Genomic DNA, 25,518 nt, shown 5'->3' with positions numbered 1-25,518 from the left:
CTCTCTGCCGACCGGCACACCATACAGATATGGGCCTCGGGTGTCCAAGGCACCAAGGAAAACAGGGAACCCCATGCATTTCCGAAAAGAGGACACTCGTGGGATTCTGCAGAGGTATGATTTGCGCAAATCGGCCCAGAATTTATTACCCAGACACCCCCCAAAGTCCGAAATGTGTGGAAAAAAATGCATTTTCCGCACACTTCGCTGGGCTCACTCATCGAAACATTCCCCCAACAACACATGGCCTACCGTCCCACGTTCCCCCAGGTGTCCCGATCTAAACAGTACCTCACATGTGTGGGTGCACCTACCAGGGCGCCAAGGGGAAAGCCTAAAACACAAGTAACCCCAAGTCGTTTTCACACCTGAATTGCACACTCTCACATCATACAGATATGGGCCTCGAGTGTTCAAGCCACCAAGGAAAACAGGGAACCCCATGCATTTCCGAAAAGAGGACACCCGTGGGAATCGGCAGAGGTATGATTTGGGCAAATCGGCCCAGAATTTATTACCCAGACACCCACGCAAAGTCCGAAATGTGGTGAAAAAAATGAATTTTCCACACATTTCACTCGGCGCATCCATCGAAACACGCCGCCAACAACACATGGCCTACCTTCCCACGTTCCCGCAAGTGTCCCGATCAAAACGTTACCTCACATGTGTGGGTGCACCTACCTGGGTGCCAAGGGGAAAGCCTAAAACACAAGTAACCCCAAGTCTGTTTTCAGACCAGAATTTCAGACTCTCTGCCGACCAGCACACCATACAGATATGGGCCTCGGGTGTCCAAGCCACCAAGAAAAACAGGGAACCCCATGCATTTCCGAAAAGTGGACACCCGTGGGAATCCGCAGAGGTATGATTTGCGCAAATCGGCCAACAATTTATTACCCAGACACCCCCGCAAAATCCGAAATGTGGGGGAAAAAACGCATTTTCCGCACATTTCGCTCGGCTCACCCATCGAAACACGCCCCCAACAACACATGGCCTACCGTCCCATGTTCCCACAGGTGTCCGGATGAAAATGGTACCTCACATGTGTGGGTACACCTACCTTGGCGCCAAGGGGAAAGGCTAAAACACAAGTAACCCCAAGTCTGTTTTCACACCTGAATTGCACACTCTCACATCATACAGATATGGGCCTCGGGTGTCCAAGCCACCAAGGAAAACAGGGAACCCCATGCATTTTCGAAAAGAGGACACCAGTGGAAATCCGCAGAGGTATGAGTTGCGCAAATCGGCCCAGAATTTATTACCCAGACACCCCCCAAAGTCCGAAATGTCGGGAAAAAACGTATTTTCCTCACACTTCGCTCGGCTCACCCATTGAAACATGCCCCCAACAACACATGGCATACCGTCCCGCGTTCCCACAGGTGTCCCAATGAAAACGTTACCTCACATGTGTGGGTGCACCTACCTGGGCGCCAAGGGGAAAGCCTAAAACACAAGTAACCCCAAGTCTGTTTTCAGACCAGAATTTCAGACTCTCTGTCGACCGGCACAGCATACAGATATGGGCCTTGGGTGTCCAAGGCACAAAGGAAAACAGGGAACCCCATGCATTTCCGAAAAGAGGACACCCGTGGCAATCCGCAGAGGTATGAGTTTCGCAAACCGGCCCAGAATGTATTACCCAGACACCCCCCAAAGTCCGAAATGTGAGGAAAAATACGTATTTTCCTCAGATTTCGCTCGGCTCACCCATCGAAACACGTCCCCAACAACACATGGCCTACCGTCCCGCGTTCCCACAGGTGTCCAGATGAAAATGGTACCTCACATGTGTGGGTGCACCTACCTGGGCGCCAAGGGGAAAGCCTAAAACACAAGTAACCCCAAGTATGTTTTCAGACCAGAATTTCAGACTCTCTGCCGACCGGCACACCATACAGATATGAGCCTCGGGTGTCCAAGCCACCAAGGAAAACAGGGAACCCCATGTGTTTCCGAAAAGAGGACACCCGTGGGAATCCGCAGAGGTATGAATTGCGCAAATCGGCCCAGAATTTATTACCCAGACACCCCCCAAAGTCCGAAATGTGGGGAAAAATACATATTTTCCTCACATTTCGCTCGGCTCACCCATCGAAACACGCCCCCAACAACACATGGCCTAACGTCCCGCGTTCCCACAGGTGTCCCGATGAAAATGGTACCTCACATGTGTGGGTGCACCTACCTGGGCGCCAAGGGGAAAGCCTAAAACACAAGTAACCCCAAGTATGTTTTCAGACCAGAATTTCAGACTCTCTGCCGACCGGCACACCATACAGATATGGGCCTCGGGTGTCCAAGCCACCAAGGAAAACAGGGAACCCCATGTGTTTCCGAAAAGAGGACACCCGTGGGAATCCGCAGAGGTATGATTTGCGCAAATCGGCCCAGAATTTATTACCCAGACACCCCCCAAAGTCCGAAATGTGGGGAAAAATACGTATTTTCCTCACATTTCGCTCGGCTCACCCATCGAAACACGCCCCCAACAACACATAGCCTACCGTCCCACGTTCCCACAGGTGTTCCGATGAAAACACTACCTCACATGTGTGGGTGCACCTACCTTGGCGCCAAGGGGAAAGCCTAAAACACAAGTAACCCCAAGTCTGTTTTCAGACCAGAATTTCAGACTCTCTGCCGACCGGCACACCATACAGATATGGGCCTCGGGTGTCCAAGCCACCAAGGAAAACAGGGAACCCCATATATTTTCGAAAAGAGGACACCCGTGGGAATCCGTAGAGGTATGATTTGCACAAATCGACCCAGAATTTATTACCCAGACACCCCCGCAAAATCTGAAATGTGGGGGAAAAAACATATTTTACGCACATTTCACTCAGCGCACCCATCGAAACATGCCGCCAACAACACATGGCCTACCGTCCCGCGTTCCCACAGGTGTCCCGATGAAAACGTTACCTCACATGTGTGGTTGCACCTACCTGGGCGCCAAGGGGAAAGCCTAAAACACAAGTAACCACAAGTCTGTTTTCAGACCAGAATTTCAGACTCTCTGTCGACCGGCACACCATACAGATATGGGCGTTGGGTGTCCAAGGCACCAAGGAAAACAGGGAACCCCATGCATTTCCGAAAAGAGGACACTCGTGGGATTCCGCAGAGGTATGATTTGCGCAAATCGGCCCAGAATGTATTACCCAGACACCCCTGCAAGTCCGAAATGTGGGGGAAAAAATGTGTTTCTGCAAATTTCTCTCGGCTCACCCATCGCAATACGCACCCAACAACACATGGCCTACTGTCCCGCGTTCCCACAAGTGTCCCGATGAAAACGGTACCTCACATGTGTGGGTGCACCTACCTGGGCACCAAGGGGAAAGCCTAAAACACAAGTAACCCCAAGTCTGTTTTTAAACCAGAATTTCAGACTCTCTGCTGACCAGCACACCATACAGATATGGGCCTCGGGTGTCCAAGCCACCAAGGAGAACAGGGAACCCCACGCATTTCTGAAATGAGGACACCCATGGGAATCCGCAGAGGTATGATTTGCGCAAATCGGCACAGAATTTATTACCCAGACACCCCCACAAAGTCCGAAATATGGGGAAAAAACGCATTTTCCGCACAATTCGCTCGGCTCACCCATCGAAACACTCCCCCAACAACACATGGCCTACCGTCCCGCGTTCCCACGGGTCCCGATGAAAACGGTACCTCACATGTGTGGGTGCACCTACCTGGGTGCCAAGGTGAAAGCGTAAAACACAAGTAACTGTTAGGCAGAAACCTGTGCAGTTCCCTTGGGGAACACTGCAAAAGATTTAAGACTACAGGTAGAGCAGTAAACCCCTTTGGTAGCAGTCTGTACCACCCAGATTTACCTGGTAGCTGTGGCTGAGCAGTCAGACTTCTCTCAAGAAGAGTTAGGCAGTATGTAAAGTATACACAATATGTACCAAAACACAATAGCACAAGCAAACACTGACCAGAGCTTGGTTTCAAAAGTATATAGTTATTTATTTAAAATACACATAAGTTAAAAACACTCTAGCAAAAATATAGTAAAAGCACTTCAACACAGTTATACTGAAAGTAAATTCAATCCTTTCTCCTATCTAGACAACTCTAGGTTAACACCACTTAATTAAAACAGAGGTGAGTGCTTAACGTTAGATGACACTCTAGTAGTTTCCAAGAAAGGGAGAGAAAAAGCAGAAATAGGTTAGACACACCACTCTAAGGTCCAGAACACTTGCAATAGGCTTAAAGAAGAATAAAGTCACAGGTGAGCAAAAGTCACTAGGCAGGGCCCACTCTTAGAGTAGCCGGAGCGAAAATGTGCCCAAGATCACACTGTTAGTTAGAGATTCAAAGTCTTGCAAAGAGTCAAAAAGAGTTTAGAGTGGCTCAGAAAGTTTAGCCAAAGTGTCCCAGGCACTCCCAGGTTCGAAAGCCGGGGACTAAATCTACCCCGTACAGTCGGTAGCAAGGGAAGCCAGGCGGAACACAGTACCTTAAGCGGAAAGGATCCTCCAGCGGGGGCAGTTGTTCCAGGCAGCGACAGCAAGGCTCGACGTCGGTCAGGGGAGAAGAATATCTCGCTGAAGAGCAGAAGAGAAAGGTCGTAGCACTGCCCGGGAAGAAACCAGCCGCGGAGTCCTCCGGTTAAAGGGTTGGTACCGACTTCCGCGGTATGGGGGTAAAGTGTGGTATTCCGGATGCCGGGGTGCTTGGCACAGGCAAGGCGGCCACGAGATACCTCAAAAGGACGGAAAGAAGGCGAAAACTGGTTGTCCCCACCAGTCAAGGGAAGGAGCCACTCCGTTAAGAGTTCTCCTCGGTCGTCGGGAAAAAGTGGTGAGACGGTTCAGCAGGGCTCCACCGGGTGGTGTCGTCGAAGCAGGTCGGCTCAGCTCTTCCCTCGTCGGATTCTTGGTCCTGTGGCGACTTCTCAAGTCCCAGTCCCCAAAGCCCTGCTTTTATGCAGCAAACCCCCATTCACCCAGCCTAGCTGTCACTCAAACATGCTAAGTGGTGAGCCGGGCGGCTCACCACTTGGGCCAATCAGGACGGAGTGCGACTTGAGTTACCAAGGTAACTCAGTCCAGGGTGCCTAAATCCCCCTCCACCCCTCCTAAGTACCCCAGACAGAGTGGCACCACTTTGGAGGGCTTCTGTGGAGAAGCCCGCCAAAAGTGGAACAAAGGGCTCCACTTTGGGTCAGAGTTACAGAGGCGAACACCAACGCCATTTTAGAATCAAGTTTTGGCAAAAAGTCCCAACCGGAGTTATAAAAATAAATATATAAACCGGCGGTATGTTTAAGGCTACCGTAAATAAATAATTAAATGTGTTAGCCTAAAACAATGGGAAATCCCATAGGGAAATATTCGCGGTCGAATATAAAAAGTAGTTTCCACTGCCACCAGCCAAAACTCGATCAGGGGGGACGGAGACGTGCCCCCTCGACTAACAGACCCTGGGGCAATCGAATTGCCCCAGCCAGTACGTCCACAATATGATGGTTTGTACTGGTTCTGTTCAGGATTCAAGACTAGCAAAGTCTTTGGTGACTTTACATGCCCTGGGAGACAGTAGTCAGTCCCAGGGTATGGAGTCTATGTTGGGGAGTCCCTAGGACACCCCTGGGTCACGGCACAGAGGGTGCTGTGTGACCCACATCACAAAAATACATGAGGCCCTATGGAGTAAAAGACCCCATAGCCCATTCAACACAAGGTTTAACCAAGAAAACACACTTCAACATGTCCAAGAGTGAGGGTAAAAGAGTCTCACTCTTGGCAGGAGAAAAAAATTAAACCCCAGAAATCCAGCAAAGCTGCTGGGGGACTCACTAGGTAGGGAAATTCAGCCTAACCAGAGAATTCTCCCTAACACTCGCCCCCCCCAGACTAAGGGACAGGAGGATTTAATCCACTCCTGGATGAACCTCATACCTCTAGTCGATGATATACATCCTAGAGAGTCCATCAGCATTTTGATGGTGACACCTTGACCTTTGCTTAAGGGAGAACTCAAAGGTTTTCTTTTGCAAGCTAAAGGACCTACAAACCCTTTGAGGAACATCAGTCTTTTTGTTATAGGGGATCTGGTTGACCAGTCCCTCAGAAGTTGGTACAACTTCTGAACCTATGTTAGGCTTTTTGAAGGGGCCCTTATAAAGGATCCCCTTAGATCTAGAGGGGCCTCCAAGGTTCCTCACCACCTCTCTTGTGGGAGCAGGTTGGGTCTTAGGCCTCTTGGTTGGAGGGGTTGGGGTTAGGCAATGTACCTGCTTCCCCTTCCTCTTAGATCTACCCTTACCTATTTTAGGAGTTTCCCCCCTAATATTAGGATTTGAGTTGGGGTCTTCAGTAGAAGGTCCAACAGTCTGAAGGTTTTTGGCCTTAGACTTTTCTTTTCGGGTTTTCCACCAGCGCTGAGAATTACCAGTTCTCTCAGGTCCAGATAGGGGCCTAGTTGGTCTATCCACCTCTTCCTCAGAAGCAGGGGGGGTCAGAGACTCGGAAACTAGGGGAACAAGGGTGGAGCTTGGTTGGGGCTCCCATGTTCCTAGCATACTATCCTGAAATGTGCCTGGGTTAGAGGTCAACTTACTAACACCAGGGCTTGTAGTGGGGTTCTCAGTAGAGGGTCCCACAGGCTTAGAAGGGTCCTTCAAGGTAGCCTGTCTAGCCAATTTGGTTAAGTTCTGCTTCTCCATACTGGGAGGCCTGGGGGTATGTGACACTACTCCTAGAGTTCTTAGGTCATTCCCCAACAGGACCTTCCCAGGTACCTCAGTCTGAACACTGACAGGGATCCTCACTGTCATGTTGTTACACTGAATGAGGGCTGGTAGAATAGGAACCATTTGGACAGGGCCTCCAGACATTTTAGTGGGACCTTTGGGTGCTTTGGCCACATCCTCAGGTTGAAAGAAGCTTTCATCCACTACTGTTCTGCTGGCCCCAGTGTCTCTCCTGGCAGGAGTATCCTGGCCATTGACAAGAACACTGTCCACATAATACACCTTAGAGTTAACAGGTAGGGAGTTATACACAACCCTATTCTGGGGACTAACCAGACCCATAGGCTCTAAGTTTACAGTTGCTTGAAGACCCAAGGGTTCTTCAGCAAAGAGTTCAAAGTGGGCACTAGCCATCTGTACTTCATCCTCAGGAGTGAAGGCTAAGGAGACTGTGCTGGTCCCTGCAGGTTTACCCTTGCACTTGGGATCTCCTTTGATATGGTCAGTACCCTGACAGACATAGCATTGTCCAAATGCTCTCTGGAAGGGTGGCTTGTTCTGACCTCCTTCTGGCTTGTGGCCAGAAGGTACAGTAGTCTGACTCGGTTTCCCATGTGGCTTACCCTGGTTATTTTGTGGTTTGGGGCCCTCTTTGGGATAGGAATTATTAGAATTCTCTTTGGAGTCCTTTTTAGGCTGTTTCTCCCCATCCTTCTTCTGAGTTACCCCAGAATCCTTGTGAGTGGCCCTGTTGGCAACCCACAAGTCAGCAGCCTTAGCTAGCTTCCTAGGATCCAATTCCTGTGAATCAGCCAAGTGCTGTCTGAGCTCAGGAGAGCAGGCATCATAAATTGACTCCAACATAAAGAGATTTCTCATCCCCTCATAAGTGTTCACCTTGTAACCCTTAATCCATCCCTCTAAGTTTTTCAAACATTCACTCACCCAGGTAGCCCAAGGGGTACCATCATGCTTTTTGAGGTTCCTAAACCTCTTAAGATACTGGGAAGGGGTCTTCCCAAACCTAGCTATCAAAGCTAGTTTCACACATTCATAGTCCTTCCTATCCTCCTCCCCCATCTCCATTACCACATCAGTTGCAACAGGGGGAAGCCTAGAGAACAACCAGGTGAGTAAGTCATTTCCTGTGATGTTCTGGAGCCCATGATTATATTCAAACAGAGACAACCAATCCAACACATCCAACTTAGGCTCATACATACCAACCAATTCTTTAGGCATCCGGGGTCTTTTAGGACTGGAACTTCTAGAGGAGCCAGAGAGAGAAACATTCTCAACAGATAATTTCTTCATTTCTAAGTCATACTTGAGCTCCATTTCCCTTAGCCTTAGTTCTTTGTCAGTTTGAGCATTAAGTTTCTTATACTCCAATTCTAGCTTCATTTTCTCTAGTTCAAAGTACTGAGGACTAAATGTGGGACCTGGTAAAGGTCCAGTAGGCACAGCAGGTAGAGCAGGCAGAGGCCTAGGGGGGACAGTTACAACAGCCTCACCCTCCTCTTCTGACTCTTCCTCAGAAACATCAACATTTTGCTCCATGTTAACTTCAATACTGTCATCTACAGTTGCTGGAGTGGTAGGCTCCTCTGAACCATCACCCAGACTTTGGTTAGCTAACAATCTTTCAATCAGCTCCATTTTCTTGCCCTTAGTCAGGAGATCCTTATGTTTACAGAGCACTCTTAAACAATCAGCAGTTTTGGCTGCAAGGGACTCTTGACTATAGCTTTCTATAACTGACATGTTAGAGGTTTTACTTTTTCAGTGCTAAGCTTTGTGGTTAGTTGCACTAAGGTATCTAAAGCACAATAAAATGTATACTCAATACAAATCCCACCGCTGTACACCAGTGTTAGGCAGAAACCTGTGCAGTTCCCTTGGGGAACACTGCAAAAGATTTAAGACTACAGGTAGAGCAGTAAACCCCTTTGGTAGCAGTCTGTACCACCCAGATTTACCTGGTAGCTGTGGCTGAGCAGTCAGACTTCTCTCAAGAAGAGTTAGGCAGTATGTAAAGTATACACAATATGTACCAAAACACAATAGCACAAGCAAACACTGACCAGAGCTTGGTTTCAAAAGTATATAGTTATTTATTTAAAATACACATAAGTTAAAAACACTCTAGCAAAAATATAGTAAAAGCACTTCAACACAGTTATACTGAAAGTAAATTCAATCCTTTCTCCTATCTAGACAACTCTAGGTTAACACCACTTAATTAAAACAGAGGTGAGTGCTTAACGTTAGATGACACTCTAGTAGTTTCCAAGAAAGGGAGAGAAAAAGCAGAAATAGGTTAGACACACCACTCTAAGGTCCAGAACACTTGCAATAGGCTTAAAGAAGAATAAAGTCACAGGTGAGCAAAAGTCACTAGGCAGGGCCCACTCTTAGAGTAGCCGGAGCGAAAATGTGCCCAAGATCACACTGTTAGTTAGAGATTCAAAGTCTTGCAAAGAGTCAAAAAGAGTTTAGAGTGGCTCAGAAAGTTTAGCCAAAGTGTCCCAGGCACTCCCAGGTTCGAAAGCCGGGGACTAAATCTACCCCGTACAGTCGGTAGCAAGGGAAGCCAGGCGGAACACAGTACCTTAAGCGGAAAGGATCCTCCAGCGGGGGCAGTTGTTCCAGGCAGCGACAGCAAGGCTCGACGTCGGTCAGGGGAGAAGAATATCTCGCTGAAGAGCAGAAGAGAAAGGTCGTAGCACTGCCCGGGAAGAAACCAGCCGCGGAGTCCTCCGGTTAAAGGGTTGGTACCGACTTCCGCGGTATGGGGGTAAAGTGTGGTATTCCGGATGCCGGGGTGCTTGGCACAGGCAAGGCGGCCACGAGATACCTCAAAAGGACGGAAAGAAGGCGAAAACTGGTTGTCCCCACCAGTCAAGGGAAGGAGCCACTCCGTTAAGAGTTCTCCTCGGTCGTCGGGAAAAAGTGGTGAGACGGTTCAGCAGGGCTCCACCGGGTGGTGTCGTCGAAGCAGGTCGGCTCAGCTCTTCCCTCGTCGGATTCTTGGTCCTGTGGCGACTTCTCAAGTCCCAGTCCCCAAAGCCCTGCTTTTATGCAGCAAACCCCCATTCACCCAGCCTAGCTGTCACTCAAACATGCTAAGTGGTGAGCCGGGCGGCTCACCACTTGGGCCAATCAGGACGGAGTGCGACTTGAGTTACCAAGGTAACTCAGTCCAGGGTGCCTAAATCCCCCTCCACCCCTCCTAAGTACCCCAGACAGAGTGGCACCACTTTGGAGGGCTTCTGTGGAGAAGCCCGCCAAAAGTGGAACAAAGGGCTCCACTTTGGGTCAGAGTTACAGAGGCGAACACCAACGCCATTTTAGAATCAAGTTTTGGCAAAAAGTCCCAACCGGAGTTATAAAAATAAATATATAAACCGGCGGTATGTTTAAGGCTACCGTAAATAAATAATTAAATGTGTTAGCCTAAAACAATGGGAAATCCCATAGGGAAATATTCGCGGTCGAATATAAAAAGTAGTTTCCACTGCCACCAGCCAAAACTCGATCAGGGGGGACGGAGACGTGCCCCCTCGACTAACAGACCCTGGGGCAATCGAATTGCCCCAGCCAGTACGTCCACAATATGATGGTTTGTACTGGTTCTGTTCAGGATTCAAGACTAGCAAAGTCTTTGGTGACTTTACATGCCCTGGGAGACAGTAGTCAGTCCCAGGGTATGGAGTCTATGTTGGGGAGTCCCTAGGACACCCCTGGGTCACGGCACAGAGGGTGCTGTGTGACCCACATCACAAAAATACATGAGGCCCTATGGAGTAAAAGACCCCATAGCCCATTCAACACAAGGTTTAACCAAGAAAACACACTTCAACATGTCCAAGAGTGAGGGTAAAAGAGTCTCACTCTTGGCAGGAGAAAAAAATTAAACCCCAGAAATCCAGCAAAGCTGCTGGGGGACTCACTAGGTAGGGAAATTCAGCCTAACCAGAGAATTCTCCCTAACAGTAACCCCAAGTCTGTTTTCAGACCAGAATTTCAGACTCTCTGCCGACCGGCACACCATACAGATATGGGCCTCGGGTGTCCAAGCCACCAAGGAAAACAGGGAACCCCATGTATTTCCGAAAAGAGGACACCCGTGGGAATCCGCAGAGGTATGATTTGCGCAAATCGGCCCAGAATTTATTACCCAGACAACCCCCAAAGTCCAAAATGTGGGGAAAAAAACGCATTTTCCGCACACTTCCCTCGGCTCACCCATCGAAACATGCCCCCAACAACACATGGCCTACCGTCCCGCGTTCCCACAGGTGTCCCGATCTAAACGGTACCTCACATGTGTGGGTGCACCTACCAGAGCGCCAAGGGGAAAGCCTAAAACACAAGTAACCCCAAGTCGTTTTCACACCTGAATTGCACACTCTCGCATCATACAGATATGGGCCTCGGGTGTCCAAGCCACCAAGGAAAACAGGGAACCCCATGCATTTCCGAAAAGAGGACACCCATGTGAATCGGCAGAGGTATGATTTGGGCAAATCGGCCCAGAATTTATTACCCAGACACCCCCGCAAAGTCCGAAATGTGGGGAAAAAAATGCATTTTCCGCACATTTCACTCAGCGCACCCATCGAAACACGCAGCCAACAACACAAGGCCTACCGTCCCAGGTTCCCACAGGTGTCCCGATGAAAACATTACCTCACATGTGTGGGTGCACCTACCTGGGTGCCAAGGGCAAAGCCTAAAACACTAGTAACCCCAAGTCTGTTTTCAGACCAGAATTTCAGACTCTCTGCCGACCGGCACACCATACAGATATGGGCCCCGGGTGTCCAAGCCACCAAGGAAAACAGGGAACCCCATTCATTTCCGAAAAGTGGACACCCGTGGGAATCCGCAGAGATATGATTTGCACAAATCGACCTAGAATGTATTACCCAGACAACCCTGCAAGTCCAAAATGTGGGGGAAAAAATGTATTTTCCGCAAATTTTGCTCGGCTCACCCATCGAAATACGCCCCCAACAACACATGGTCTACAGTCTCGCGTTCCCACAAGTGTCCCGATGAAAACGGTACCTCACATGTGTGGGTGCACCTACCTGGGCGCCAAGGGGAAAGCCTAAAACATAAGTAACTCCAAGTCTGTTTTTAAACCAGAATTTCAGACTCTCTGCCGACCGGCACACCATACAGATATGGGCCTCGGACGTGCAAGGCACCAAGGAAAACAGGGAACCCCATGCATTTCCGAAAAGAGGACACTCGTGGGATTCCGCAGAGGTATGATTTGCGCAAATCGGCCCAGAATGTATTACCCAGACACCCCTGCAAGTCCGAAATGTGGGGGAAAAAATGTATTTTCTGCAAATTTCGCTCGGCTCATCCATCGAAATACGCCCCCAACAACACATGGCCTACTGTCCCGCGTTCCCACAAGTGTCCCGATGAAAACGGTACCTCACATGTGTGGGTGCACCTACCTGGGCGCCAAGGGGAAAGCCTAAAACACAAGTAACCCCAAGTCTGTTTTTAAACCAGAATTTCAGACTCTCTGCCGACCGGCACACCATACAGATATGGGCCTCGGGTGTCCAAGCCACCAAGGAGAACAGGGAACCCCATGCATTTCCGAAAAGAGGACACCCATGGGAATCCGCAGAGGTATGATTTGCGCAAATCGGCCCAGAATTTATTACCCAGACACCCCCACAAAGTCCGAAATGTGGGGAAAAAAACACATTTTCCGCACACTTCACTCGGCTCACCCATCGAAACATGCCCCCAACAACACATGGCCTACCGTCCCGCGTTCCCACAGGTGTCCCGATCTAAACGGTACCTCACATGTGTGGGTGCACCTACCAGGGCGCCAAGGGGAAAGCCTAAAACACAAGTAACCCCAAGTCGTTTTCACACCTGAATTGCACACTCTCACATCATACAGATATGGGCCTCAGGTGTCCAAGCCACCAAGGAAAACAGGGAACCCCATGCATTTCCGAAAAGAGGACACCCGTGGGAATCGGCAGAGATATGATTTGGGCAAATCGGCCCAGAATTTATTACCCAGACACCCCCGCAAAGTCCGAAATGGGGCGAAAAAAATGCATTTTCCGCACATTTCACTCGGCGCACCCATCGAAACACGCAGCCAACAACACAAGGTCTACCGTCCCACGTTCCCACAGGTGTCCCGATGAAAACGTTACCTCACATGTGTGGGTGCACCTACCTGGGTGCCAAGGGGAAAGCCTAAAACACTAGTAACCTCAAGTCTGTTTTCAGGCCAGAATTTCAGACTCTCTGCCGACCGGAACACCATACAGATATGGGCCCCGGGTGTCCAAGCCACCAAGGAAAACAGGGAACCCCATGTATTTCAGAAAAGAGGACACCCGTGGGAATCCGCAGAGGTATGATTTGCGCAAATCGGCCCAGAATTTATTACCAAGGCAACCCCCAAAGTCCAAAATGTGGGGAAAAAAACGCATTTTCCGCACACTTTGCTCGGCTCACCCATCGAAACATGCCCCCAACAACACATGGCCTACCGTCCCGCGTTCCCACAGGTGTCCCGATCTAAACGGTACCTCACATGTGTGGGTGCACCTACCGGGGTGCCAAGGGGAAAGCCTAAAACACAAGTAACCCCAAGTCTGTTTTCAGACCAGAATTTCAGGCTCTCTGCCGACTGGCACACCATACAGATATGGGCCACGGGTGTCCAAGCCACCAAGGAAAACAGGGAACCCCATGCATTTCCGAAAAGTGGACACCCGTGGGAATCCGCAGAGGTATGATTTGTGCAAATCGGCCTAGAATTTATTATCCAGACACCCCCGCAATGTCCGAAATGTGGGGGAAAAAACGCATTTTCTGCACATTTCGCTCGGCTCACCCATCGAAACACGCCCCCAACAACACATGGCCTACCGTCCCATGTTCCCACAGGTGTCTGGATGAAAACGGTAACTCACATGTGTGGGTGCACCTACCTTGGCGCCAAGGGGAAAGGCTAAAACATAAGTAACCCCAAGTCTCTTTTCACACCTGAATTGCACACTCTCACATCATACAGATATGGGCCTCGGTGTCCAAGCCACCAAGGAAAACAGGGAACCCCATGCATTTCCGAAAAGAGGACACCCATGGGAATACGCAGAGGTATGAGTTGCGCAAATCGGCCCAGAATTTATTACCCAGACACCCCCCAAAGTCCGAAATGTGTGGAAAAGAACGTATTTTCCTCACACTTCGCTCGGCTCACCCATTGAAACATGCCCCCAACAACACATGGCATACCGTCCCGCGTTCCCACAGGTGTCCCAATGAAAAAGTTACCTCACATGTGTGGGTGCACCTACCGGGGCGCCAAGGGGAAAGCCTAAAACACAAGTAACCCCAAGTCTGTTTTCAGACCAGAATTTCAGACTCTCTGCCGACCGGCACACCATACAGATATGGGCCTCGGGTGTCCAAGCCACCAAGGAAAACAGGGAACCCCATGTATTTCCGAAAAGAGGACACCCGTGGGAATCCGCAGAGGTATGATTTGCACAAATCGACCCAGAATGTATTGCCCAGACACCCCCGCAAAGTCTGAAATGTGGGGGAAAAAACACATTTTCTGCACATTTCACTCAGCGCACCCATCGAAACACGCCGCCAACAACACATGGCCTACCGTCCCGCGTTCCCACAGGTGTCCCGATGAAAACGTTCCCTCACATGTGTGGTTGCACCTACCTGGGCGCCAAGGGTGAAAGCCTAAAACACAAGTAACCCCAAGTCTGTTTTCAGACCAGAATTTCGGACTCTCTGTCGACCGGCACAGCATACAGATATGGGCCTTGGGTGTCCAAGGCACCAAGGAAAACAGGGAACCCCATGCATTTCCGAAAAGAGGACACCCGTGGGAATCCGCAGAGGTATGAGTTGCGCAAACTGGCCCAGAATGTATTACCCAGACACCCCACAAAGTCCGAAATGTGCGGAAAAAAATGTATTTTCCTCACACTTCGCTCGGCTCACCCATCGAAACATGCCCCCAACATCACATGGCCTACCGTCCCGCGTTCCCACAGGTGTCCCGATGAAAACGGTACCTCACATGTGTGGGTGCACCTACCTGGGCGCCAAGGGGAAAGCCTAAAACACAAGTAACCCCAAGTATGTTTTCAGACCAGAATTTCAGACTCTCTGCCGACCGGCACACCATACAGATATGGGCCTTGGTTGTCCAAGCCATCAAGGAAAACAGGGAACCCCATGTGTTTCCGAAAAGAGGACACCTGTGGGAATCCGCAGAGGTATGATTTGCGCAAATCGGCCCAGAATTTATTACCCAGACACCCCCCAAAGTCCGAAATGTGGGGAAAAAACGTATTTTCCTCACACTTCGCTCGGCTCACCCATTGAAAAATGCCCCCAACAACACATGGCATACCGTCCCGCATTCCCACAGGTGTCCCGATCTAAACGGTACCTCACATGTGTGGGTGCACCTACCAGGCCGCCAAGGGGAAAGCCTAAAACACAAGTAACCCCAAGTCGTTTTCACACCTGAATTGCACACTCTCACATCATACAGATATGGGCCTCGGGTGTCCAAGCCACCAAGGAAAACAGGGAACCCCATGCATTTCCGAAAAGAGGACACCCGTGGGAATCGGCAGAGGTATGATTTGGGCAAATCGGCCCAGAATTTATTACCCAGACACCCCCGCAAAGTCTGAAATGTGGGGAAAAAAATGCATTTTCCGCACATTTCACTCAGCGCACCCATCGAAACACGCCGCCAACAACACATGGCCTACCGTCCCACGTTCCCACAGGTGTCCTGATGAAAACGTTACCTCACATGTGTGGGTGCACCTACCTGGGTGCCAAGGGGAAAGCCTAAAACACAAGTAACCCCAAGTCTGTTTTCAGACCAGAATTTCAGACTCTCTGCCGACCGGCACACCATACAGATATGGGCCTCGGGTGTCCAAGCCACCAAGGAAAACAGGGAACCCCATGCATTTCCAAAAAGTGGACACCCGTGGGAATCCGCAGAGGTATGATTTGCGCAAATCGGCCAAGAATTTATTACCCAGACACCCCCGCAAAGTCCGAAATGTGGGGGGAAAACGCATTTTCCGCACATTTCGCTCGGCTCACCCATCGAAAAACGCCCCCAACAACACATGGCCTACCGTCCCATGTTCCCACAGGTGTCCGATGAAAAAAGTACCTTACATGTGTGGGTGCACCTACCTTGGCGCCAAGGGGAAAGGCTAAAACACAAGTAACCCCAAGTCTGTTTTCACACCTGAATTGCACACTCTCACATCATACAGATATGGGTCTCGGGTGTCCAAGCCACCAAGGAAAACAGACACCCGTGGGAATCCGCAGAGGTATGAGTTGCGCAAATCGGCCCAGAATTTATTACCCAGACACCCCCCAAAGTCCGAAATGTGGGGAAAAAAACGCATTTCCTCACACTTCGCTCGGCTCACCCATTGAAACATGCCCCCAACAACACATGGCATACCGTCCCGCGTTCCCACAGGTGTCCCAATGAAAACGTTACCTCACATGTGTGGGTGCACCTACCTGGGCACCAAGGGGAAAGCCTAAAACACAAGTAACCCCAAGTCTGTTTTCAGACCAGAATTTCAGACTCTCTGCCGACCGGCACACCATACAGATATGGGCCTCGGGTGTCCAAGCCACCCAGGAAAACAGGGAACCCCATGCATTTCCGAAAAGTGGACACCCGTGGGAATCCGCAGAGGTATGATTTGCGCAAATCGGCCAAGAATTTATTACCCAGACACCCCCGCAAAGTCCGAAATGTGGGGGAAAAAATGCATTTTCCGCACATTTCGCTCGGCTCACCCATCGAAACACGCCCCCAACAACACATGGCCTACCGTCCCATGTTCCCACAGGTGTCCGGATGAAAACAGTACCTCACATGTGTGGGTGCACCTACCTTGGCGCCAAGGGGAAAGGCTAAAACACAAGTAACCCCAAGTCTGTTTTCACACCTGGATTGCACACTCTCACATCATACAGATATGGGCCTCGGGTGTCCAAGCCAACAAGGAAAACAGGGAAACCCATGCATTTCCGAAAAGTGGACACCCGTGGGAATCCGCAGAGGTATAATTTGCGCAAATCGGCCAAGAATTTATTACCCAGACACCCCCGCAAAGTCCGAAATGTGGGGGAAAAAACGCATTTTCCGCACATTTCGCTCGGCTCACCCATCGAAACACGCCCCCAACAACACATGGCCTACCGTCCCATGTTCCCACAGGTGTCCGGATGAAAACGGTACCTCACCTGTGTGGGTGCACCTACCTTGGCGCCAAGGGGAAAGGCTAAAACACAAGTAACCCCAAGTCTGTTTTCACACCTGAATTGCACACTCTCACATCATACAGATATGGGTCTCGGGTGTCCAAGCCACCAAGGAAAACAGACACCCGTGGGAATCCGCAGAGGTATGAGTTGCGAAAATCGGCCCAGAATTTATTACCCAGACACCCCCCAAAGTCCGAAATGTGGGGAAAAAAAAGTATTTTCCTCACACTTCGCTCGGCTCACACATTGAAACATGCCCCCAACAACACATGGCATACCGTCCTGCGTTTCCACAGGTCTCGATGAAAACGTTACCTCACATGTGTGGGTGCACCTACCTGGGCGCCAAGGGGAAAGCCTAAAACACAAGTAACCCCAAATCGGTTTTCAGACCAGAATTTCAGACTCTCTGCCGACCGGCACACCATACAGATATGGGCCTCGGGTGTCCAAGCCACCAAGGAAAAAAGGGAACCCCATGTATTTCCGAAAAGAGGACACCCGTGGGAATCCGCAGAGGTATGATTTACGCAAATCAGCCCAGAATTTATTACCCAGAAAACCCCCAAAGTCTGAAATGTGGGGAAAAAAACGCATTTTCCGCACACTTCGCTCGGCTCACCCATCGAAACATGCCCCCAACAACACATGGCCTACCGTCCCCCGTTCCCACAGGTATCCCGATCTAAACGGTACCTCACATATGTGGGTGCACCTACCAGGGCGCCAAGGAGAAAGCCTAAAACACAAGTAACCCCAAATCGTTTTCACACCTGAATTGCACACTCTCACATCATACAGATATGGGCCTCGGGTGTCCAAGCCACCAAGGAAAACAGGGAACCCCATGCATTTCCGAAAAGAGGACAACCGTGGGAATCGGCAGAGGTATGATTTGGGCAAATCGACCCAGAATTTATTACCCAGACACCCCTGCAAATTCCGAAATGTGGGGAAAAAAATGCATTTTCTGCACATTTCACTCGGCGCACCCATCGAAACACGCCGCCAACAACACATGGCCTACCGTCCCACGTTCCCACAAGTGTCCCGATGAAAACTTTACCTCACATGTGTGGGTGCACCTACCTGGGTGCCAAGGGGAAAGCCTAAAACACAAGTAACCCCAAGTCTGTTTTCAGACCAGAATTTCAGACTCTCTGTCGACCGGCACACCATACAGATATAGGCCTTGGGTGTCCAAGGCACCAAGGAAAACAGGGAACCCCATGCATTTACGAAAAGAGGACACTCGTGGGATTCCGCAGAGGTATGATTTGCGCAAATCGGCCAAGAATGTATTACCCAGACACCCCTGCAAAGTCCGAAATGTGGGGGGAAAAATGTATTTTCTGCAAATTTCGCTCGGCTCATCCATTGAAATACGCCCCCAACAAAAAATGGCCTACTGTCCCGCGTTCCCACAAGTGTCCCGATGAAAACGGTACCTCACATGTGTGGGTGCACCTACCTGGGCGCCAAGGGGAAAGCCTAAAACACAAGTAACCCCAAGTCTGTTTTTAAACCAGAATTTCAGACTCTCTGCCGACCGGCACACCATACAGATATGGGCCTCGGGTGTCCAAGCCACCAAGGAGAACAGGGAACCCCATGCATTTCCGAAAAGAGGACACCCATGGGAATCCGCAGAGGTATGATTTGCGCAAATCGGCCCAGAATTTATTACCGAGACACCCCCACAAAGTCCGAAATGTGGGGAAAAAATGCATTTTCCGCACATTTCGCTCGGCTCACCCATCGAAACACGCCCCCAACAACACATGGCCTACCGTCCCGCGTTCCCACGGGTCCCGATGAAAACGGTACCTCACATGTGTGGGTGCACCTACCTGGGTGCCAAGGGGAAAGCCTAAAACACAAGTAACCCCAAGTCTGTTTTCAGACCAGAATTTCAGACTCTCTGCCGACCGGCACACCATACAGATATGGGCCTCGGGTGTCCAAGCCACCAAGGAAAACAGGGAACCCCATGTATTTCCGAAAAGAGGACACCCGTGGGAATCCGCAGAGGTATGATTTGCGCAAATCGGCCCAGAATTTATTACCCAGACAACTCCCAAAGTCCGAAATGTGAGGAAAAAAACACATTTTCCGCACACTTCCCTCGGCTCACCCACCGAAACATGCCCCCAACAACACATGGCCTACCGTCCCGCGTTCCCACAGGTGCCCCGATCTAAACGGTACCTCACATGTGTGGGTGCACCTACCAGGGCACCAAGGGGAAAGCCTAAAACACAAGTAACCCCAAGTCGTTTTCACACCTGAATTGCACACTCTCACATCATACAGATATGGGCCTCGGGTGTCCAAGCCACCAAGGAAAACAGGGAACCCAATGCATTTCCGAAAAGAGGACACCCGTGTGAATCGGCAGAGGTATGATTTGGGCAAATCGGCCCAGAATTTATTACCCAGACACCCCCGCAAAGACCGAAATGTGGGGAAAAAATGCATTTTCCGCACATTTCACTCAGCGCACCCATCGAAACACGCAGCCAACAACACAAGGCCTACCGTCCCAGGTTCCCACAGGTGTCCCGATGAAAACGTTACCTCACATGTGTGGGTGCACCTACCTGGGTGCCAAGGGGAAAGCCTAAAACACTAGTAACCCCAAGTCTGTTTTCAGACCAGAATTTCAGACTCTCGGCCGACCGGCACACCATACAGATATGGGCCTTGGGTGTCCAAGGCACCAAGGAAAACAGGGAACCCCATGCATTTCCGAAAAGAGGACACTCGTGGGATTCCGCAAAGGTGTGATTTGCGCAAATCGGCCCAGAATATATTATCCAGAAATGTCCGAAATGTGGGGGAAAAAATGTATTTTCCGCAAATTTCGCTCGGCTCAGCCATCGAAATACGCCCCCAACAACACATGGCCTACTGTCCCGCGTTCCCACAAGTGTCCTGATGAAAACGGTACCTCACATGTGTGGGTGCACCTACCTGGGCGCCAAGGGGAAAGCCTAAAACACAAGTAACCCCAAGTCTGTTTTTAAACCAGAATTTCAGACTCTCTGCCGACCGGCACACCATACAGATATGGGCCTCGGGTGTCCAAGCCACCAAGGAGAACAGAGAACCCCATGCATTTCCGAAAAGAGGACACCCATGGGAATCCGCAGAGGTATGATTTGCGCAAATCGGCCCAGAATTTATTACCCAGACACCCCCACAAAGTCCGAAATGTGGGGAAAAAACGCATTTTCCGCACATTTCGCTCGGCTCACCCATCAAAACACGCCCCCAACAACACATGGCCTACCGTCCCGCGTTCCCACGGGTCCCGATGAAAACGGTACCTCACATGTGTGGGTGCACCTACCAGGGCGCCAAGGGGAAAGCCTAAAACACAAGTAACCCCAAGTCGTTTTCACACCTTAATTGCACACTCTCACATCATACAGATATGGGCCTCGGGTGTCCAAGCCACTAAGGAAAACAGGGAAGCACATGTATTTCCGAAAAGAGGACACCCGTGGGAATCGGCAGAGATATGATTTGGGCAAATCGGCCCAGAATTTATTACCCAGACAACCCCCAAAGTCCGAAATGTGGGGAAAAAAACACATTTTCCGCACACTTCACTCGGCTCACCCATCGAAACATGCCCCCAACAACCCATGGCCTACCGTCCCACGTTCCCACAGGTATCCCGATCTAAACGGTACCTCACATATGTGGGTGCACCTACCAGGGCGCCAAGGAGAAAGCCTAAAACACAAGTAACCCCAAATCGTTTTCACACCTGAATTGCACACTCTCACATCATACAGATATGGGCCTCGGGTGTCCAAGCCACCAAGGAAAACAGGGAACCCCATGCATTTCCGAAAAGAGGACACCCGTGGGAATCGGCAGAGGTATGATTTGGGCAAATCGACCCAGAATTTATTACCCTGACACCCCTGCAAATTCCGAAATGTGGGGAAAAAAATGCATTTTCTGCACATTTCACTCGGCGCACCCATCGAAACACGCCGCCAACAACACATGGCCTACCGTCCCACGTTCCCACAAGTGTCCCGATGAAAACTTTACCTCACATGTGTGGGTGCACCTACCTGGGTGCCAAGGGGAAAGCCTAAAACACAAGTAACCCCAAGTCTGTTTTCAGACCAGAATTTCAGACTCTCTGTCGACCGGCACACCATACAGATATAGGCCATGGGTGTCCAAGGCACCAAGGAAAACAGGGAACCCCATGCATTTCCGAAAAGAGGACACTCGTGGGATTCCGCAGAGGTATGATTTGCGCAAATCGGCCCAGAATGTATTACCCAGACACCCCTGCAAAGTCCGAAATGTGGGGGGAAAAATGTATTTTCTGCAAATTTCGCTCGGCTCATCCATCGAAATACGCCCCCAACAAAAAATGGCCTACTGTCCCGCGTTCCCACAAGTGTCCCGATGAAAACGGTACCTCACATGTGTGGGTGCACCTACCTGGGCGCCAAGGGGAAAGCCTAAAACACAAGTAACCCCAAGTCTGTTTTTAAACCAGAATTTCAGACTCTCTGCCGACCGGCACACCATACAGATATGGGCCTCGGGTGTGCAAGCCACCAAGGAGAACAGGGAACCCCATGCATTTCCGAAAAGAGGACACCCATGGGAATCCGCAGAGGTATGATTTGCGCAAATCGGCCCAGAATTTATTACCGAGACACCCCCACAAAGTCCGAAATGTGGGGAAAAAATGCATTTTCCGCACATTTCGCTCGGCTCACCCATCGAAACACGCCCCCAACAACACATGGCCTACCGTCCCGCGTTCCCACGGGTCCCGATGAAAACGGTACCTCACATGTGTGGGTGCACCTACCTGGGTGCCAAGGGGAAAGCCTAAAACACAAGTAACCCCAAGTCTGTTTTCAGACCAGAATTTCAGACTCTCTGCCGACCGGCACACCATACAGATATGGGCCTCGGGTGTCCAAGCCACCAAGGAAAACAGGGAACCCCATGTATTTCCGAAAAGAGGACACCCGTGGGAATCCGCAGAGGTATGATTTGCGCAAATCGGCCCAGAATTTATTACCCAGACAACCCCCAAAGTCCGAAATGTGAGGAAAAAAACACATTTTCCGCACACTTCCCTCGGCTCACCCACCGAAACATGCCCCCAACAACACATGGCCTACCGTCCCGCGTTCCCACAGGTGTCCCGATCTAAATGGTACCTCACATGTGTGGGTGCACCTACCAGGGCACCAAGGGGAAAGCCTAAAACACAAGTAACCCCAAGTCGTTTTCACACCTGAATTGCACACTCTCACATCATACAGATATGGGCCTCGGGTGTCCAAGCCACCAAGGAAAACAGGGAACCCAATGCATTTCCGAAAAGAGGACACCCGTGTGAATCGGCAGAGGTATGATTTGGGCAAATCAGCCCAGAATTTATTACCCAGACACCCCCGCAAAGACCGAAATGTGGGGAAAAAAATGCATTTTCCGCACATTTCACTCAGCGCACCCATCGAAACACGCAGCCAACAACACAAGGCCTACCGTCCAAGGTTCCCACAGGTGTCCCGATGAAAACGTTACCTCACATGTTGGGTGCACCTACCTGGGTGCCAAGGGGAAAGCCTAAAACACTAGTGTTAGGGAGAATTCTCTGTTTAGGCTGAATTTCCCTACCTAGTGAGTCCCCCAGCAGCTTTGCTGGATTTCTGGGGTTTCTTTTTTTCTCCTGCCAAGAGTGAGACTCTTTTACCCTCACTCTTGGACATGTTGAAGTGTGTTTTCTTGGTTAAACCTTGTGTTGAATGGGCTATGGGGTCTTTTACTCCATAGGGCCTCATGTATTTTTGTGATGTGGGTTACACAGCACCCTCTGTGCCGTGACCCAGGGGTGTCCTAGGGACTCCCCAACATAGACTCCATACCCTGGGACTGACTACTGTCTCCCAGGGCATGTAAAGTCACCAAAGACTTTGCTAAACCTTGTGTTGAATGGGCTATGGGGTCTTTTACTCCATAGGGCCTCATGTATTTTTGTGATGTGGGTTACACAGCACCCTCTGTGCCGTGACCCAGGGGTGTCCTAGGGACTCCCCAACATAGACTCCATACCCTGGGACTGACTACTGTCTCCCAGGGCATGTAAAGTCACCAAAGACTTTGCTAGTCTTGGATCCTGAACAGAACCAGTACAAACCATCATATTGTGGACGTACTGGCTGGGGCAATTCGATTGCCCCAAGGTCTGTTAGTCGAGGGGGCACGTCTCCGTCCCCCCTGATCGAGTTTTGGCTGGTGGCAGTGGAAACTGTTAGGCAGAAACCTGTGCAGTTCCCTTGGGGAACACTGCAAAAGATTTAAGACTACAGGTAGAGCAGTAAACCCCTTTGGTAGCAGTCCGTACCACCCAGATTTACCTGGTAGCTGTGGCTGAGCAGTCAGACTTCTCTCAAGAAGAGTTAGGCAGTATGTAAAGTATACACAATATGTACCAAAACACAATAGCACAAGCAAACACTGACCAGAGCTTGGTTTCAAAAGTATATAGTTATTTATTTAAAATACACATAAGTTAAAAACACTCTAGCAAAAATATAGTAAAAGTACTTCAACACAGTTATAATGAAAGTAGATTCAATCCTTTCTCCTATCTAGACAACTCTAGGTAAAACACCACTTAATTAAAACAGAGGTGAGTGCTTAACGTTAGATGACACTCTAGTAGTTTCCAAGAAAGGGAGAGAAAAAGCAGAAATAGGTTAAACACACCACTCTAAGGTCCAGAACACTTGCAATAGACTTAAAGAAGCACAAAGTCACAGGTGAGCAAAAGTCACTAGGCAGGGCCCACTCTTAGAGTAGCCGGAGCGAAAATGTGCCCAAGATCACACTGTTAGTTAGAGATTCAAAGTCTTGCAAAGAGTCAAAAAGAGGTTAGAGTGGCTCAGAAAGTTTAGCCAAAGTGTCCCAGGCACTCCCAGGTTCGAAAGCCGGGGACTAAATCTACCCCGTACAGTCGGTAGCAAGGGAAGCCAGGCAGAACACAGTACCTTAAGCGGAAAGGATCCTCCAGCGGTGGCAGTTGTTCCAGGCAGTGGCAGCAGGGCTCGACGTCGGTCAGGGGAGAAGAAGTTCTCGCTGAAGAGCAGAAGAAGAGGGTCGTTGCACTGCCCGGGAAGAAACCAGCCGCGGAGTCCTCCGGTTAAAGGGTTGGTGCCGACTTTCGCGGTATGGGGGTAAAGTGTGGTATTCCGGTTGCCGGGGTGCTTGGCACAGGCAAGGCGGCCACGAGATACCTCAAAGAACGGAAAGAAGGCGAAAACTGGTTGTCCCCACCAGTCAAGGGAAGGAGCCACTCCGTTAAGAGTTCTCCTCGGTCGTCGGGAAAAAGTGGTGAGACGGTTCAGCAGGGCTCCACCGGGTGGTGTCGTCGAAGCAGGTCGGCTCAGCTCTTCCCTCGTCGGATTCTTGGTCCTGTGGCGACTTCTGAAGTCCCAGTCCCCAAAGCCCTGCTTTTATGCAGCAAACCCCCATTCACCCAGCCTAGCTGTCACTCAACCATGCTAAGTGGTGAGCCGGGCGGCTCACCACTTGGGCCAATCAGGACGGAGTGCGACTTGAGTTACCAAGGTAACTCAGTCCAGGGTGCCTAAATCCCCCTCCACCCCTCCTAAGTACCCCAGACAGAGTGGCACCACTTTGGAGGGCTTCTGTGGAGAAGCCCGCCAAAAGTGGAACAAAGGGCTCCACTTTGGGTCAGAGTTACAGAGGCGAACACCAACGCCATTTTAGAATCAAGTTTTGGCAAAAAGTCCCAACCGGAGTTATAAAAATAAATATATAAACCGGTGGTATGTTTAAGGCTACCGTAAATAAATAATTAAATGTGTTAGCCTAAAACAATGGGAAATCCCTTAGGGAAATATTCGCGGTCGAATATAAAAAGTAGTTTCCACTGCCACCAGCCAAAACTCGATCAGGGGGGACGGAGACGTGCCCCCTCGACTAACAGACCCTGGGGCAATCGAATTGCCCCAGCCAGTACGTCCACAATATGATGGTTTGTACTGGTTCTGTTCAGGATTCAAGACTAGCAAAGTCTTTGGTGACTTTACATGCCCTGGGAGACAGTAGTCAGTCCCAGGGTATGGAGTCTATGTTGGGGAGTCCCTAGGACACCCCTGGGTCACGGCACAGAGGGTGCTGTGTGACCCACATCACAAAAATACATGAGGCCCTATGGAGTAAGAGACCCCATAGCCCATTCAACACAAGGTTTAACCAAGAAAACACACTTCAACATGTCCAAGAGTGAGGGTAAAAGAGTCTCACTCTTGGCAGGAGAAAAAATTAAACCCCAGAAATCCAGCAAAGCTGCTGGGGGACTCACTAGGTAGGGAAATTCAGCCTAAACAGAGAATTCTCCCTAACACTCG

The sequence above is a fragment of the Ambystoma mexicanum genome, chromosome 13, assembly GCF_040938575.1.
Source record: "Ambystoma mexicanum isolate Mex_15411 chromosome 13, UKY_AmexF1_1, whole genome shotgun sequence".
NCBI classification, from domain to species: domain Eukaryota; kingdom Metazoa; phylum Chordata; class Amphibia; order Caudata; family Ambystomatidae; genus Ambystoma; species Ambystoma mexicanum.
Note: the sequence above shows the minus strand (reverse complement) of the source record.